Source organism: Pomacea canaliculata, linkage group LG13 (genome assembly GCF_003073045.1).
Source record: "Pomacea canaliculata isolate SZHN2017 linkage group LG13, ASM307304v1, whole genome shotgun sequence".
In the NCBI taxonomy this organism is placed as follows: domain Eukaryota; kingdom Metazoa; phylum Mollusca; class Gastropoda; order Architaenioglossa; family Ampullariidae; genus Pomacea; species Pomacea canaliculata.
This window is the reverse complement of record NC_037602.1, coordinates 670,966-690,611: the sequence shown is the minus strand read 5'-3', so window position 1 is coordinate 690,611 and position 19,646 is coordinate 670,966. Positions and strand designations below refer to the sequence as shown.

Genomic DNA, 19,646 nt, shown 5'->3' with positions numbered 1-19,646 from the left:
CTACACAGTGTCTATACACAGTGTATTTAAACAAATAAAACACACACACACACACACACGTGTTAGTGACTCTGCACAGCACAACACTGTCTATACACAAATAAAACACGTGTGTCAGTGACTCTACACAGTGTCTATACACAGTGTATTTAAACAAATAAAACACACACACACACACACGTGTCAGTGACTCGATCTACACAACTCTACACAGTGTCTCTACACAAATAAAACACACACGTATGTCAGTGTCTCTACACAAACAAACACACGTATGTGACGGTATGTCAGAGTCTCTACACACACACACGTACGCCAGCGACTACCCGGCGTGTGTACCCAAGAAGCTGACGTCACAAGCCACGTGACAACGGCGCGCACTCAAGGCCACAGCATCTCGTCGTCTGGCTGCGCGTCGTTTGGCTTCTTCACTTCACGGCGGAGATTGTAAAGAAAACATGGGCCACCCAGAGCCGATTCGTAACCCCGAAATCAAATACACACAGGTTGGTATCAGATACTTGTTTCACTTTTGAATGCAGATGAGTGTGAACTACTTTTGTATCAACTGACGGTTGGCGCTGAAGGCAGACGACACTTTGGCGGTCTGCACATTTCTGCTGTGACCGCGAAATTTTGTACAATAATTAGTCCTTGAGCCATCCATCCATGTTAGGTGAAGACTTCAAACAATATCTTGACGTGGCAAAAAAAATATCAAGCATTTACCACAAACTTTTAATCATGTCAAACGCCGATTCATTGAAATAAAACGAAAACATTTTCTGGTTCGTAATGATCATCTTTACTCCATTATCAGTTGGCACTGTGAGTTTTGTTTTCATTATAGCAGCCCAGTCTTTACTGCTGCAGGTATTTCATTTCTGCCAGGCTGCCTATCCCACCCTCTATACCCTATAGGAAAGTTGGAAACAGAAAAACATTTTGTCAATTTTATTGAAAAAAACAAAAAACAAATATACTTCTATTGGGCATGCTGTGTCAGCAACATGTACAAGTGTTCAGCAACATGTACAAGTGTTCAGCTACATATACAAGCCTTTCAACTGACTTGAAACAGGATCAGAGGCTACACCCTCAGAAGTGATTGCTTGAGAACTGAATCTTGCATGAAGAAAAAAAATGTATATAGGGCTAAAAAAATCAAATTCATTATAATAGGTAAGAAAATATTACCATCATCTCTAATAAGAAAAAAAATTGTTTTCACTTGCAGGACATTTTTAAATTACATCCACTCCTTCTTGAGCACATTCCTCGTGTAAATTGCAAGTCATCCGTCATCCAAACTTTGGAAATCAGCCACTTGATTTTTAAACTATACATTTATATTCTCTCACACACAGATAGACCAACAAAAGGTTCAAAGTATACAAAAGATAAGTTTTGAACCAGTTCACATGTATGCATTGCATTGTCAAAGCTTTTTTTAATATGGTTGTTAGTGAGTAATCCAAAGATGGAATTAACCTTTACTATCTTACTGTTTTAAGTTGTAATTGCAGATTATACAGTCTACATGCATCTTCTGTCCACAATATTTAAAGTTCCTAGCTCGCAGTTAAGTCACCTGTATCATGCCAAAATGCCAGTGGCATTTCAGAGTTTTAATAACTTTGCTGGCATGCTTTTGCCGGGATATGCCAGGTGTTCAAGGCTGACACAGAGATAGTTAAAAGTACCCTCTGTGAAGTATGATCCCTCACCTCACCTGATTTTGACTGCTTCTGATTTGAGTCAGCACTTGCTGCTTTCTGTTTATCTTTATTTAATGGTACTTTTCCTAGGTCATTCAGGGGCATGATGCAGCATTTCAGTGAGTCTTATCATGAACCAGCTTAACTGGTTAAGTGTATAGAGAACTTATATGTATTGCTTTAGGCTCATTCAAATCCTGTTTAAATAACCACATAGAATTACATCTTTTGAAATGTGTTAGATTATACAAGTATAGCCAAGGATTTTGGTGCCTGCACAAATGAAGCAAATTCATCCAGGTTACTAGCTAAGTTTTTGCAGATGATTTTATAAAAGGGATTTTAGTTTTTTACTTAAAAACTTGCCCTTCAACTGATGTGTACAGCTAAAGCTTCTTATATTCCGGCAAAGTACAGAGGTAGGATGGGGAAGCAACATTGTGATTTAGTAGGTCTGATGAATAAAGTTTGACTGGAGAGAATGAATCAAAAAGCAGACGTAGCCCATGCTTTTAATGTGCATGTTTTGGCTTGATTTCATTAAATTCTCAATGTATTATTAATGATCCTGAAAGTGTGTCAGGGCTGGAGGTGTGCCTGTACTTGTTGTCAGGCTTGTTGAAGGACACTGCCTGTGCCCAAACTGTATGTAGTACATAGATAAGAGGAAGAAAACAAGCTTGAACTTGAGTCAGATAATCTTTATCACATCTGCCGACAAGTTGTTGCACAAAAACTGTTGTAGTGTAGTTGTTAGCTGCTGCATAGAAAGTAGTTGTACAGATACATAGCTATAAGTACAGGTGAAAGAGCATTGTAAAATATGCATTGTAATCTCAGCACAGATTATTTTGGAACTACTGCAACGCACTAAGTTAACAGCAGAATGTGCTGAAAGTTATACATTGTCCTGTGGATTTGTTACAATATCAATGAAGTGTTAACAGGGCACTAAAACACTTATCTTCACTGTTGACAACAAATTAAAAATCCCTTTATGCAAGTGAATCACAAAAATGAGTGAAAGGGAGATAGCATTATTCAAGTGTGTAGATGCTGGCGGTGTGAGGCAATGCTAGACTATATGGTGGAAGTAATATGTGTTGGTGAGTGTATTGAAATAGTGTTATGTGCTCTTGTAATGTTATAATCTAGTTTTAAATTTACAAATTTTTAAAAATTCATCTTATGGTTTGAAATTTTGAAGTAGATTATAAATTTGTGTCAATGTCATTTCATTTGCTGTGTAATTAAGTGAGAGGGCTTTGTGCAACAGGCACAACAGCTTAGGTGTGGCTTGTCATTTAAAGTTTGGCCACAAAACATTTTGTACATAAGGTTCAAAATAAATGTGTATACATATAATAAATCTGTCTTGTACTAGTTATGTAGAATCTATTCTATCTATCTATCTATTCCTCTTCGTGCATCAGGTTGCACATAAGGCCTCAACCAGAGTCTGCCACCGATGTCGATCGGCTGAAACCCGCTCTAGGTGACCCCATGTCCAGCCCTTTCCCTTCATCTCCCTTTCCTCTGTTCTTCTCCAAGTTTCCTTTGGGCGGCCTCATTTTCTTCGGCCGTCTGGAGTCCATCGTAGGGCAACTCTGGAGAGGTCTGCTGTCTGCTGGCGGAGCACATGTCCAATCCATCGCCAACGCCTTCGTTGAACCTGCGTGGTGATGGACTCGGTTTCAGTTCTTCGGTGGAGTTCTTCGTTGGTGATGGTGTTTGGCCAAAAGATGTTAAGTATGCGCCTGAGGCATCTGTTTTGGAAGACGTCAAGCTTGTTACTGATGGTTTTAGTCATCTTCCAAGATTCTGATCCGTAAAGGAGGGTGCTGATCACAGTTGACTTGAAGATTCTCAGCTTGATCTTCTGACTGATGTTTTTTGCCTTCCATGTGCTCCTGAGTGAGGCGAAGGCCTGGCTGGCTTTCGCCAGTCGGGCTCGAATCTCCACCTCCGCATCCCCGGTGTTTGACATTTTGGACCCAGTAGAATCTATTACTCGCCAGAAAACACTCATTTGAAGAAGGAAGATTTTACAATGTTGCTAAGTAAAATTTCTATGGTCAATTTTGGTATAATAAAAACTTTAAATGTTAGCTCAAATCATCATGAATATTATGCTGCAGACACAAATTATTAGGTTTCATGATGCTGATACATTTCTACAGAGAATCTGAGTGTGATTAGTCTGGATGTTTACTTACTGTTCTGTTTCAGTTATTTATCAATAACGAGTTTGTCAACTCTGATAGTGGCAAGACATTTCCAGCCATAAACCCATCTACAGGGGAGAAAATTATTGATGTACAGGAAGCTGACAAGGTGAGGAAAGTGAAATGGTCCTGCTTTATCTGTATTGTTATGCCAGAGATAAGCAGGCAGCCATTTCATCTTAGAGAAAAATTTAAGAAACCATTAGCTGTAGAGCAGATACAATCACTGATCAACTTGGCACAAGAGCTTGGGTACTTTGCTTGTAGGAACACATGAATTATGAAAACCGTGCACTTTCAGGTAACTGAAAACAGTAATATTGTGTAAGATGATAGAACTAGAAACAGCAAATCGCTGTTATGAGCAGTATGTGTAAAAGAAGATAAAACAGAGTGATAGCAACTAGAATTACAGAAACATTACAGCAGTGTGTGCACAAAAAGATACAGAATAGGATAGAGCTATAGTGACTCCTGCATGTAAGAAAGCAGGAGATGATGAGAGAAGTATTGATTGGGAGCTTGGGTCTAAGCCACGTGGGTGGACAGGGGCAGGGAGGCAATCAAAATGCTAATAACTTCCATGCTGTAGACCAGCACTTGCATCAGTTGTTGTTTTTTGTTATTATTATTTGGAAACATGTTGGCAGAAATGCTTAATTCTGATCAGATTGGGAGCAAAGATCGAGTCTGGTTCATGTCGATGACTGCGCAGTACACTGAAAGAGGTCCTTTTTTGGCTTATTAAGGAATAGAATATTTTGTACAAATTTTGCATATACATCCTATGCATTTCATTCCCTCATTTTTTTTCTTGATGGGGGGAAAAAAACTGCAAAGCAAGATCACTCCTAAGCTCAGCTGTAATAGTGTGAACAGTCTGTAAGGCATAATTTTGCTGGTTTCAGCGGCTAGTGTACTCAGTGATCTCAGAGTTGAAGGTGATATCTCCATGTGCAGGCTGATGTTGACAAGGCAGTTGATGCAGCCAGAGAAGCTTTCAAGCTGGGATCACCATGGAGACGTATGGATGCCAGCGTTCGTGGACAGCTTCTGTTTCGGCTTGCAGACCTAATAGAGAAAAACATTGCAATGATTGCTGTAAGATCCTCTTTATGCCTTTGTCATGTTTTTCAAACACATTCCTCCCTTTTACTTCCATGCGAGTATGTGTATGTGTGAACCTTGAAGATTAAAACATATTTGTGCTTATTATACAGTACTCCTTTTTAGGGGCCCATAAAAAAATTCCCATTCTTTAACTTCCTCTGGGCTGCAGCCAAAATACCTTAAATGAAACAGTCGCAGTAGAAGCACGTCAGCTAATTAACGATCTGTGTGTTGCCCTGATGATATATTTCTGCAACCCTGCTTGCTTTTCTTTGCTCACAGATTGTCTTTACAGATCTGTTATTGGGTCCTCCTTTTTCTGTGAGATTTACAGATATACTGTTATTCCACCGAATTACTCTCCTAACTTATTTTTTTTTCATTTGATTCATTGTTCACGAATAAACAGTGCTTGTATTTAAGTGTATGTAATATTTGATAGAGCATTGACACTCTTGACAATGGCAAACCATACCTGTCTGCTCTTGGGGATGTGCACTTCTCCTTACAAGTCTTGCGGTACTATGCTGGGTGGGCTGACAAGATTCACGGCAAGACCATACCTATCAGTGAGTATTGTCATAACTTATGATTGGATCACAATATTTTTTGATGACATCATGATATTTGAATATCTTGCCAAGATGTTTTATTTCATATTCTGAGATGATGCATGGTTGAGTTAAATTATTTCCAGGTGATTTCTTGAGGAAAACCAATGTTATGAGAGAGGTTTATTCTGTATATGTCGTTCTCCCCTTTTGTCTCAGTTTCTCTCTCAGTAAAATCCAAACTTGCTATTCTCAGATGGTGACTTTTTCTGCTACACTCGCCATGAGCCAGTTGGAGTGTGTGGCCAGATCATTCCTGTGAGTTTAATGTTGTGTCTTCTGCACCTTTTGACCATATATGGTCAGCTTTGACTGTAGGTGATCAGATAGTTCTCAGATAGTTTTACATACAAAGGGTGGAAGATGATCGATCTGATACAAATGAGCCATCTTTTGGTTTTTGATAATGAAAGTAATCTACAAAATCATCTTAACTTTGTGCAAACAATGTAATTAGTTTAGTCAGTATCTACTACCTAATCTATAAAATTGAGCTCTTAGCTTATGTGCAGTTGTCAGAGCTTTTTAGACATCTTCTTACCTCTACCATGTATGAACAGTAGGTGTAAGTGCACTTTTATATCAATATATAAATTGTGTGTCTACATCAGTATATAAACTTTGTTTCCCTCAATGCACAAGCACCATGTTTTGTCTGCAGTGGAACTACCCTACACCTATGTTTACCTGGAAGCTGGCACCTGCCCTGGCTGCTGGCAATGTGGTCATCATTAAACCTGCAGAACAAACACCACTGTCCGCCCTTTTCATTGCATCATTGGTCAAGGAGGTGAGACCTGTATATTTTAGCAAATTTTCTCTGTTATTGAAATCAAATATGATTATTTATAATCATGATTTTATTGACAAATAGTCCAGGCACCATATAAAACAGTAAAGATCCTTCAAGATGCGTACTGTTCTTATAGGTGCCTTGGTGCTTATAGGTGCTTGTAGATTTGGGGTGGGCAAAATAAGACATTAAAGTGCTTAATTTTAGTGAATTGATCCTTATAAATTGCAGTAAGGTGCTTGTTGGTCCTTATTTTCTGTAAAGTGTATTTGTTATTCTTCTTCCACTCCACTATTCCAAATCTTGTCATAGTCCTGTCAAAATCTACAAGACATACTTATTGCTTTCAAACTGGAACTCCAAAGCATTATCTCTACACACCAAGATCCGCATCTTCAACGCAAATGTAAAGTCAGTCCTTCTATGTGGATCTGAGACATGGCATGTGACAAACACCATCACCAACAAGATTCAGACATTTGTCAGCAGACGTTTTCGCCACATCCTCAACATCAGATGGCCCAAGAAGATCTCTAATACAGACCTATGGGAAAGAAACAACCTAAAACCTGCCAGCCTAAACATCAAGAAGCGGAAGTGGAGCTGGATCAGTCACACCTTTCAAAAAGCTGGCTGACCTTTCAAAAAGCTGAGCTGGAACTCACAGGGGAGGCGCAGGTTTGAGAGACCCAGACAGACATGGAAGAGATCAGTCTACAACAAGGCCGGGGGCAGCTGGCATGACATGGTCCCAACTGGAAAGGGACGCCCAGAACTGGGTCCGATGGCATGGTTAGTTACGGCTCTATGCTCCAATGGGGATGATTAGGAACAAGAAGAAGAGGATACTTGATAGGCTAGATTGAAGCAATTATCCAAGCATACCTACTATTGTAATAATAACTGCTGATGTAACCAGCATCGTCTGTGCTTTTCACCTCCCTGCCCTGAGTCAAACCATTCTTTCCTGCCATAAGTAAGGGTGTGACATCTCCATCCTGTAAAAAAAAAACAACCTGGGGCAAAAAATAAAATTTTAAATGACTGGAAGGGGGCAAGCAGTCAAAAAGGATGAGATCTGAACTTGGTAAGAATAAGGAGAACTATAGGAAGACAGTTCCAACAATCCTAGTTTTTCATTGTGCAAGTTTTAAATAGATTTGCGACTTTTAACTGTCACTATTCAGAATAGAAATGTCATGAGGTTGGGAGCTATAAAAGGCTTTGAAGTTCTTCATCACAAGCTCACATTCAACACTGGAGGGCTCAGTGGGTTGAAAGGTGAAGGGGAATAGGAAAGTGACAAAAAAAAATTCTGGGCGGTCATAAGAGACAGCTATATAAAAGACAATGGGGTATCTATCCACATACATATGTTTTAAATCATTTATTGTCAGGCTATTTTGATCACTAACAATTCTTCAGATTTTGTGAACTTCAGACATAAAAAATGTGTGATGTTTGGATTGACTTACTTGAGTCCCAAGAAACATTTTAACTCCCACTCATGCATAAGGAATAATTTTTATTTGTGTGATAGGCTTCATTCTGGATACATTTTTTTATGCAAACAGCAGGGCAGCAAACAAAAACATCATCCCTGGAAAGTTGTAATGTGCAGTTTCCAGCATAGTTAAAGGAAAACAATTACAAAAACTGTATATTGTAGGGAAAAAAGACAAAAGCACAGTGAGAAATTTGCAATATATCTTTGAATATTGCTTCCATGACTGAAGCTAATTTAAAAGCAGAAAAATATGGGAAGAATAAAAAACACCTTAGAGCTGAAACATTTTCAGCCCTGATAAGAAAATTGCTAATTAAATTGTGCCCCAAATTGTGTTACATCCTCTTTCTTTAATCTATAAATCTGTGAAAAAATAAAATTAGTGACAGATGACTTATATTTAGTTTTGTTCGCACGTTATGAAAACATCAAATGGTCTTTAAAATAGTTTCCAGAGCCTTAGGTCCTTAGAAGTCCTTATTTTCAGTGTGGTCTGATATGGTGTTGGAGGCTTTTAAAAAGTTGCTTCCCTTGGATTGAAATTAAACACGCGCACACTTGATTTATGTGTATTTAAAGCCTGAATATTTTGAAGTTTTTAGTTACATTATTTTTTATATGGAGTCCTGCAATAGCTGAAATTAATGGAATTCTGCAATCTCGTTTCCATCACACAATAAAATGTTGCAGTTGTATTTTTTACAAGCTATTATTTAGCCTCCTATTGCTGCAGATAGGCTGCATTCTAAACTGAACAAGTGGTGTTTGAGAAATGATATTACTGGGTCATTACATCATAAATGTGCAGGATGTTAGAAAAGTCTTTCTGCAAACTATAAAGAGTGAAAACCATTGAAAATAATAATATAATATAACATTTTTTAATTTCTGCTGATGCTTGATGGACATTGCCTTCTTACATAGTATTGTGACTATAGGCTGGATTTCCCCTGGTGTGGTAGCAGTGTTGCCTGGCTATGGTCCCACTGCTGGGGCTGCAATCACCAACCATACAGGAATTGACAAAGTGGCTTTTACTGGATCGACAGAGGTACATGACCTGAACTGTCTTGTATTGCCCCAGCTATAATGCTTAATGTTTTTTTTTTATGACTTTTGCGATGCTTTAAATTGTTGAACATTGATATCCATATACCTGATTACTTCAGTCTATTAGAGATGCAAAAACTGTTCCATTAATTTGTGCATCAAGGTACAGTGTCACTTTTAACTTACACTTGCTCAGAGGCGTGTTAGGCTGCATATTATAAATCTATAACACAACATGTAATTTATAGCGTAAACAGTTTCTAGTGATATCAGCTTCAGAAAAATACCTGAATACACATACAATATTACTGGATAAAAATCAGTTTGTATACTGTGGTAATTAAACAGAGCGATTACACCAAGGAGAACAATTGCTAAGAGATGATGCTTTGGTTTATTGCATGTTCTAATGTGTGCCAGGAGACAATGCTTAAGTTTGAAAAACAGTAATTGACAGTAATAGTCTCATTCATATGTTGTAGTTTAAAGGGACATAGCTTGCTGCTTTTGACAATATGATGAACTATTATCATGAGATGCTTTGATTCTTTGTCTCAAATATATCTCATTACTGCACAGGTTGGCCAGATTATACTGAGGGCAGCAGGGTCATCAAACCTCAAGAGGACAACCCTTGAACTGGGAGGCAAAGTCCAGCCATCTTTATGCATGATGTCGACGGTGCGTAGTGAAGTAGTAGTTTGTCTCTTCTGTCATTTAATGCTTACACTATGTGTGTGTGTCTCTATCATCCTGTTTTTTAATAATGCTGTGTGTCTCAATCATCCTGTCTTTTCTAATCTGTGACTTTTCTTTCTATCCACCTCATTATTTTGTTCTTGTTATTTGGTTCCTTTTTTGTGTTTTGTGGTAATTGATTTTATTTTCTGTTTAGTACGGTTGTTTATTCTTTTATAGTTCATATGTTATTTGTTTTCCTGTCCCTTGTATGCAGTCCATGTTTTATTCTTGTTCTTAAGCACTGAGAGCATGCTCCTTAGGAGTGTGAGTATGTGTTTTACAAATTTTGCATTTATTATTAATATTAATTATTGTCTGCCAGACAGTGCTAGCAGAACACCAGAAATGAGAAGCTGCACAAGACAAAAGGTTCTTGCCTCTAGTAATCATTTCCTACAAATCTGCAGTATATTGTTTCAGTGGACACAGCTTCTGTCATTCTCACTAATCTGCACTTTTCTATTTCAGTGGATACGGCTGCTGTCTGGGCTCAGAACGCCTGCATGACCAACATGGGCCAGTGCTGTGTCGCAGCCACCCGCACCTTTGTCCATGAAAGCATTTATGATCAGTTTGTAAAGAAAACAGTAGAGCTTGCCAACCAGCGCACTGTTGGGGATCCCTTTGATGAAAAGACAATTAACGGTCCTCAGGTATGTGTGATAGTAAATTTTCTTTCTCATGTTTATTCTTTCTGAAAGTAAACTTTAAGTATAATACCAGGAGTTTCAATCTTAAAGTATAATACCAGAAGTTTGTGATCAAAGGAAGACCTTTTCTAAACTTTGTCTCCAGATCGACGCTGACCAGTTTGAGAAGATCTTGGGTCTGATCAACAAGGGCAAGGAGGAGGGTGCCACGCTGGAGGCTGGGGGAGATCGTCTTGGTAACAAGGGCTACTTCATTCAGCCCACTGTCTTCTCCAATGTCACAGACCAAATGACCATCGCCACAGAAGAAGTAACAAGACTTTTGAATGACTAATGACTGGGAATGTTTGATTTTATTTGTTGATTGTGTTTAATTAATTGCTCTTTATACATTCTGCAAAATGTTTATGCATGGTTTCAGTGATGATTTTGGCAATTTTGTTGAGCATGTTTCAAATTGTTGGAATCAGTTGTACCTACATATTCATATTGTAGACACTTGTATTCTTTTCCACTTGAACAGATATTTGGACCTGTTCAGCAACTTCTGAAGTTTAAGGACCTAGATGAAGCTATTGAGCGAGCTAACAGCACCAAATATGGACTGGGTGCCGCCATCTTCACAAAGGATCTTGACACAGCTCTGACCTTTGCCAGCAGCGTGCGTGCCGGCACTGTTTGGTATGTGTGTTTCATAAAGTTTCCTGTTAGATTTTTTTACATCAGGCAGCTAGACTGTCGACTTTACCAGCACAAGGCTCTTGCATTTTCTCGCTTTGCCGCCGGCCTTGCTTTTACTGTTCTGTTTTGTCCCTTGTCTGCAAATTAAGTATTTGTGGTGGTACTTGCATGCTACAGAGAGAGCATAGTCATAATCACCTTCATCTGCCTTGCATGTTAGTGTCTGGTGTCCTTTGTTCATCTAATGATCGTTGTTACAGCAGAGACACATGTACTCCCACTCTTTCCTTACACCTCTTCTCCCAGAGCATGTTAGAGTGGTACATTAAGTGCTAATCTCACAGAGCATGTTAGGGAGTGATGCGACATCAAGTGCTAATCTCACTGTTCCACTGCAGGGTGAACTGCTATGAAGCTGTGACACCGCAGGCACCATTTGGTGGATTTAAAATGTCTGGCATTGGGCGTGAACTGTGAGTAGCTTCTCTTTGATGTTTGCCTTTCAAAAGTATCTGTTGAAGTATATTTGTATTAATCAGCTGTAGTAATTCACTTTTTATAGTGGATGACAGCATTTTTTTTTTTTCACTGTACAAAACATCAGACAGTAACTAGCATTTATAGTTTTCATTATAGCAAGTTATAAACTAGTTTGGAGAGTTTCCTCTCACTAAATGATTGTGTTTTAAGTGTTTCACTGTTGTCCACTTTCAGGGGCGAGTATGGGCTTCAGCAGTATGTTGAAGTAAAGAACGTAAGTGGTCTGCAGTTACTTTAAGCTGGTGCTTTCTTGTTGGTAGTTCTCAAACTTTAAAGTAGAGCATGCTGATTGAAGCATTTTTTTTAAATATGCATCTACACATGTATTGTGCATATAACTAGTTATTTGGGGGCATTCTAGTGCTTATCACCATGTGAAATTGATAGGTGATAAGTTCTCGAGATTTAATTCCTATCTGGCTCCAGGAGCTATTTTGAAGGCATAGCTAGCTCAGTCTGGAATACCTTAGTTGTTTACTTAGCTTACAGAAACAGTAAGTAAATGTTGAGATTCATCATATATCTATGCTAACGTGTACATGTGTGTAGGCATGCAGACATGGAGGCTCACAGACACACATGCAAGCAGGCACACACATGCATTCACATGCACATAGATGTTTGCAAATTGACAGTAAATTAACAAGTTTTTGAGAAAAGAATTTATCTCAATATTGTGTTAGAAGAACACAAATTCTCAGTGAGGAGATAAAATAAAAATGTGTAATTTAGTCCAGCATGTGAGGAAAATAGTCAGATGTAGATGTTTCTGTTTTGTGGCCTGTGTATATGCAACTATACATGAATTAACATTTTTGTTTGATGATGCCTAAGGGTATTACATATTGTTAAATGTTTAATTCCAGGTTGTGATCAAAATTCCACAAAAAATTCATAAGCAGTTACCTGAACACAGCCATTTAGCCAGCTTTCTCCATGTCTGAGACACATAAGCTGTGGTCATGGACTTGGAGAGGGCTGTGCATATTCCAGAACTGATTGTGCTTTCACTTCAACAACACAAGGGGTTGTTTTTTTTTCCCAGGATTTACAATGTGGTTTAAAGCTTTCTCATCAGTATCGAGTATTATTTAGTAGTTCACGTGATACTGCTGTGTAGTTTAAATTAAAAGTGTTCACAGATTTAAGAAACTGCCCATTTAGAAAAAATGTAAGCAGTGCTTTGAAAATATAGAGCTTAAGTTTGACTGAGGTGGTTGTGATAATACTTTTAAATTTGATTGTTTTTTGTCTACTTTCGAAGTCAGTTAAATGTTATTGGGTCTCTAATTTCCCACCGTCCCTTTCAAGGGTGACTGTCATATATTACAATAAAGCATGCTTTAATGTCCAGTTGCAGTCTTTTGTGAGGTATACTAGAAAGTATTAAAGCAAAACCTTATTCAAATGTATTGCTACAGATAATTATCCTTGGGTCAGACTTTTATAAATGTACCCTTGAAATCTGAATGCTAGTTTCCTGGAAATGTTTGTGACCAAGTTTTTGTTTCTTATTAAGTTTTAAAGACTCTTCTTGTTAAAGTTTGTTATTGATTTGTTTTGCATTGTTGAAATATTCTGTTGTTGCATTAGTCTGTTTTTTATGTTTTAAAACAAATAGTAATGTAGGGAATTTGCTTGCCACAGTGTCCTGTATCTGGATATGTGATGCTTTATTTCTTAATGCTGGCAGATACTGCCCTGCAAAAGTTTTAAATAATATGGCCTCGAAAGATTTGAACTAAAGAAATCCAACAGTTTCTTTGTGAGGAATAGAAATAATTGTTGCTAATCTGTGAAATACAAATGTCATCAGCATCCGAAGATAAAATGTTTCTGAGCAGTAATGAAGTTTGTCATTTCAACAGAGGAATTTGTATGTGTACGTGTGTGGGGGCAGGTGTAGCACGTGACAGGAAACTGTCAAGTCGGATGTGAAGGCAGTTCTGGGCCAGTGCTGATGGGCATGACTTGAGTGAATTGCGGTCAGCGGAAGACCCCGCTTGAGAGGAGCACGACAGCTATTCTTGTCTGTAGGACACGAGGACGCATGCAGATGGTGGCGCCTCACAATGGTCGCTGTTGTGAAGTCAGTAACGGTCAGTGGGTCAGATTTTGTAGCAATGGTTACATAATGGAATGTAGGCTGATTTGTACTGCTCACTCCAAGCCACTAACTGGTGGTGCGTGCTGGGCAAGGGAGGGGGACTGATCTGTGCTCAGCACGCCACAACCTCCACTACACACTTTATCGCGTTGCCCGAGTCTATCGGCGGTGGAAATGAGTGGGGGCTGTGAACTTGCCCCTACCATGACCTACACACGACGTCTCCACTGCCAACTAATGGCGTGCAGGCAGTCACAAAGAAACCTTGTCTTCGGTGCATGTGTGCAGATAAATGTGCGCGCATGCAGTGGCAAAGGCGTGCGGGTGCAGCAGCGAGGGGCGCGTGCATCACCTTGAGCGGAAGAGTTGCACATTGCACCATGGACACGCACGCCTACCGACATCCTTCCCCGAGCGCTTTAACGGTACACAAATCTGTCGGTATCCTCCGTAGGGAATTGGTAATGAGGCGGTTAGCAGCCATCGCAGCCCTGTCCTGCACTTCCTTCTCCCCCAACCTCTTAAAGTCTGTGGTTAGTCGTCAGTTGAGCACCTGCTCATGTGGGGTATGTTCCACAGGGTGTGCCTGGGAGGGACTGCACAGCCATCTCGCGGTCTGACAAAAGGTCACGTGACAAGTACGGTATAAGAAGAATTAGGGAAGGAATACTAATAGGCCAGTAAAGATCGCAGAAATCTAGGAGATACATAGTAACCCACGTGTTACCTGTCGATCTAGTCCACCTTGACGGGACATTTGGTGAGCGTTTTCCTATCGACTCTCAAACCACATCAGGGTGTATGACAACAAGTCGTCTTGAAAAGTGAAAGTAGCCGAGGAGGTAGATTACTTTAAACTACTTCAGTAACTAGAACGATTTTCCATGTAAAAGACCTAATGGCTACCTGCTATCTTCTAGCTGTAACGACTATACTATGGTCAGAAACCAACACCATACTCCGAAACCATTTTCTCGACAATGACCAACAAGTTAAGGTAAAGGTCATCCCATAACCTTTTCGGGTCGTTGGGGTGAGGTGTTACAGACCTCACTTTTCTCAGGATCAGCTTTAGATGAGGGCGCTGCCCATCTGTCCCTCGCTGCCTTACCTCCCCCAACCCTCTATGGAATCAGATACATGTACCTATTTACACTAAATGGGTCGACTGGTGGAAGTTTACTGCGCTGATCGGGCATTGAACCAGCGCCCTCTCAGTTCGGACGCCAGCGCTCTAACCACTCGGTTATCCACTTCCCTCACGGCCATACCCCGTTGAACACACCCGTTCGCGTCTGATCACCGAAGTTAAGCAACGTGGGGCCCAGTTAGTACCAACAAGTTACCTTCAGGCTGTCACGGTAAATAAAATAGGCGCACGCACAGGTAATCGTCTAATTCAACCGTAAAGTAATCCGCTAATCCCATTATAGTTACTCGGTGTAACGATCGCTTGAGACTGACTAGTCACCGTGTAGCGCGGGTGGGTTGAAAGATGTGCGCATCTGACACCAAGCTTCTAGCACATTCCACGGCTGCTACCCATGGTGAGACGGTCAGCACAAGGAGTGTATCAACGTGAGTGTGCATCACCACACCATCTCCTCACAGTGATTAATCTTCAAGCAAGATCATCGACTTATGTACAATCTTGGAGTTTGCTTGTACAAACTGGGCTCAGTCCTGGGTAGAACACTTGTTGGTTGTCCTGGAGGCGGGAAAGGGGAAGTGGCTGTTGTCTGACCGTCACCAGCAGTGCGCAACGACGCAATGTTTGCTTACACTTCACGAGCTGTCTTCTCCCCTTTGACCTGTAATGTCCAGCCTCTGACTGCTCTCAAGTGACTGATGTACTAACCACTCCGAGGATAAACGGAATCTAATGTTTTGGAAATGTTCGGTTCTCATTTGAACCAGCCAACGGGCGTAGGAAGATGCTCGACTTGTTTTTGGGAGAGGAGGGGGAACAAACTTCATGCCGACAGTGAACGACGTTCACATTCTTGTTTCCTTGTTTCCTTAGTATCCTTTTTGAGTGGGCGGCTGCCTTACCGCCCCACCCTTGGTTTCTACGCCAGTGCGAAGGATGGGTGAGGGGTGTAGGAAATCAGTTTATAAAGGCTACGTTCAGTAACAAGTATTCAGAGGTTAGTGTTGGTGTCAGTGCGAATCCTTCAGCGACTGACGCCGCTACACCACAGCAAACCTGACAGGATGCTTTACGGACATTGCATGTAAATTGGTTTAGCAATTACACATTATATCTATTCCATACCATAATGTAGAATTATTTTGAAGTCGAACATTCAGACAAGACCTTAACATTGAAATGGGGGCAACCATCAGACTGAAGACAGTCCTCGCCTCTGTTGTCTATTCAGAGCACGTTCACGTCAACAGGCCAGAAAACATGATCAGCACGTTATTCTCTCAAAACAAAAATAAAAAAGCACGAAGTAATATATAGCAGCTGGTATTACATGCTACCACTGAGGTAAACACCAGGGCTTTGCACAACATAACTGTTTTTACGTCTGTCGTCCAGTATCGCGTCGATGATGTGTGCGGGTTGAAGGATTTCCGGACGTGAAGCAAAGTTTACTTTTCCAACCCTTTGATAAATGCTTATATATTCAATGGTCTTGCTGGATTCAGAACGGGTGAGGGACGGATGATAGAGTCCTGGGTATGGGTGTGCACGACCGTCGCTGGCGTTGTACCCGAGGACAGGCCGACGCACGGTGGTGGCCTGAGAGGCTGCTGGCAGTTGTCTACTCCTGACAGGCTGCTTATGCTCACCGCCAACATGTGGAAGTCATTAACGATGGAGGGCAGGTCTGTGATGACGGTTCACGGAAATACTACCCCGGGGGATTCACTGAGGGGCTTGCGGAGAGCTTTTTATTTCCTCCTTTACTGGTGGGACGGAGCCGCCAACGCAAAATGGCGAGACCTGCTCTTGATTCATGCAACTCAAATCCCTAGCGGAGAGTGTGTGTGTGTGCCTGCCGGTGAGTGTGTGTGGTGAAACTGTTGATCTCAAAGTGTTTGTGTTGCAACCGCAAATCGTGGTTACACACAAGAGTGTGCAGAGAATCGAGTAGTGCAATGAGTGTGAAATACTAATCCCTGCTTCTGACCCTAGGCCTCGTAGAAAAGGAATTATTTTTCCTCGGGCATTGCCTTCAGATTGCGGCTCTTGAGTACTGTTCCTTCCACTGCAATATTATGTTCACGATGTGTGTTTGTATTTTACTGTAAACTGAGGGGGAACAGTAAATGTACGATAAGCATAATGAGTGAACGAACTCGTCTCCCTGGGTGACGGGTCCTTCCTGAGAATTGATGACCTGAGTCGCCGCCATCAGCTGGTGTCTGAGGACGTTTGGAAATACTTATGTCCATTCTTTACACCAGTTACTTCACTAGTTCTCTCGCCTAGCCATCAGGCTGTTTGTTTATAAATATTTTAAATCCTCTGGAAGGTGCCAGATGTTTTTTAGGAGTGCTGTTCCTCGTGTTAATGTGGAACATTCCGCTGTGACCTCACTTCAACCTGTGGGCTGCTGAGCGCAACGTGCAACCCACAAGAGTGCCTGACATTCCAGACATCGGGTCTGAGTCAAACTTCATTCACTTCTGAGTCGGTTACAGCACTCTCTTCCTCTCTCTCTCTCCTTCACATTCTCACTCCTTGTGGCACTCACTAACGTGCACATTCATGCACCCCACAAAGATGTTCGCGCGCGCACACACACACGCACGCGTGTTTAAATGTGTTTCTGTATGTGAGCGCTCGTGCGTAGGTGTGTGTCTTTGTGTGCACACGTGTGTGTATGTGTGCGGGCATGTTTTTACAAATGCTAAAATACAGATACATGTAGATGCACAGACCATAGGGATATCTCACGCAAGCAAGCGTTCTCACAGACACGCACATACATACACACGCATAGTTTTTGAAGCAGAAAAGAAAACACTTTACACACCAGCTGTCGCTGTGTATGGATGTACGAATGTACTGAGGTCAGTATTGTCGACTGTACAATGAGTCACCGGAAATACCACGAATCATCATTTCCTCATCTTACCTCTCATCATGTGTGCATCATCCTCCTGAACTGAAAAACACTGAGCGCCTCTATTGTTTCATCGTTACCTGACTGCTCTGGCAAATACCCAGGAATGTCATCAACTAAAGGACACGAAACTGTAAAGTTGTAAAGTTGTGATGGAGAAAATAAAACAGTTCTCGTCTATGACATCGACATAGCGCAATCTCACATTGGTAATAAACTCTTCTACTGGTGTAAAAGCTCTTTACTGGTAAGACATCAACACATCGCAATCTCATCTGCCATAAGCTCTTTTACTGGTAGGGAACCGGTTCATAGGTAATGAAAGAAAATATTTGCTGTACATGACCACTCATCTGTTAAGACGGGTAAGGTGACACCTATTATACAGGTAGAGCAAACACTTGGGAGGTCTAACAGAAGGGGGAGCATTCATTCTAATACATTTTGTGAGGTCATTCGTGTGCAGATGGCAGACAAGACCAGGAAGGAAATGGAAAATGTACCCTCTTTGCCCAGTCGAGATTCCATCTTTACTGGGAGGAGGAGAGAGTTGCGATGTGCCTGGTGTAACTTGTCTAGAACTGGCTGGTGCAGTTTTATAAATCATTTGTTTATAGTGGTGTCCTCTTAATACATAACCTGTTTATAAATTGCTAGTGTAATTTACTAAATAACTTGTTTATGCTTCGCACGCGCCTGCTTTGTCTACATGTGACACTTGTTTACAGGACCTGTTGCCTTGTGACAAAACACCAGTTGACCCCACACGTGGTGTGCGCCGTGTGAAGTCCAGACAATGGTTTATTCTCGACTGAAATGCGGCAACAGGTTTTACGAGCCTCTGGACACTTGAGCCACCTCAGCCTTTATCTTGCCTTGTGTGGGCACAGCAGGTCACTTGTTACATACAGGTACATGTACATACCTTGTCTGTTCGTAGTCCAGGCTCCAGGTGACACTGAAGGCTGTGGGAAGCCTGGTGGTCCACTGTAAATACACATCAACACGCAGTAATTTATTGCAGCTAAACACATAAACACTCAGTGGATGAAAAAAGTCAACCAACACTGTGACGAAACCCTGTCTGAACAGTGTGAGGCGAATGTATGTGAACAATGTGATGTGAACATGTGTGAAAATGTGACGTGAACAATGTGTGAACAATGCGTGTAACTTTGCAGTCACTTCACTAAAAACTTTCGTGAGAATGCGGAAAATATGGATGGAAGGACTTAAGAATGGCATGTACGATCTTGTAATGATGCGAGCAAATTCCTCAAATTGCCGAGGATTATATCAAATTTATTCGTGGACGGCTGCGCCCTTTATCCGAGACATTTTTTAAATAAAGTCAGGACGAAGATAACACTACGTGAGGTGTGGAAATGCCTGGCATACTATGCGGCACTTCCTACAATTAAAAAAAATTTCGCTTAAGAGTTTTGGTCAATGGAATGTAAAAAAATTGGAAAAAAGACAAAAGGCTTGGCAACATTACCAGAGACAATCAAAATGTTTCCTTTGACCTTTAAGCGAGGGTGCATTAAACGGAACCTTCGTGACAAGGACATGACGAGGTAATTATAATTATTATTTATGTACTCCACTTCTATAATGGTGGAGAGGATAGGAATTCCTGCCAACTGTCATAAATACTGTGTGTGTGTGTGGTTTTTTTATTTATTTAATATGTCTATAAATCTCGCATTCCTGAGTGTCTCGCCATGTGAGGAATCTGGTGAGTGGACGGGAGTGTGTTTCCAGTCTAACGTTGGTGTTCAGGGTTAGACTGTGTCGCTATTCGTCTATGTTCTTCTACTGTGCCTACAATCTC

At 40.8% G+C, this 19,646-nt stretch overlaps 1 pseudogene; it reads left to right on the top strand.

Moving 5' to 3' along the window:
• The first annotated feature begins 348 nt into the window (after positions 1-348).
• On the top strand, positions 349-13,473 carry LOC112553679 (annotated as a pseudogene).
• The last annotated feature ends 6,173 nt before the right edge of the window (positions 13,474-19,646 follow it).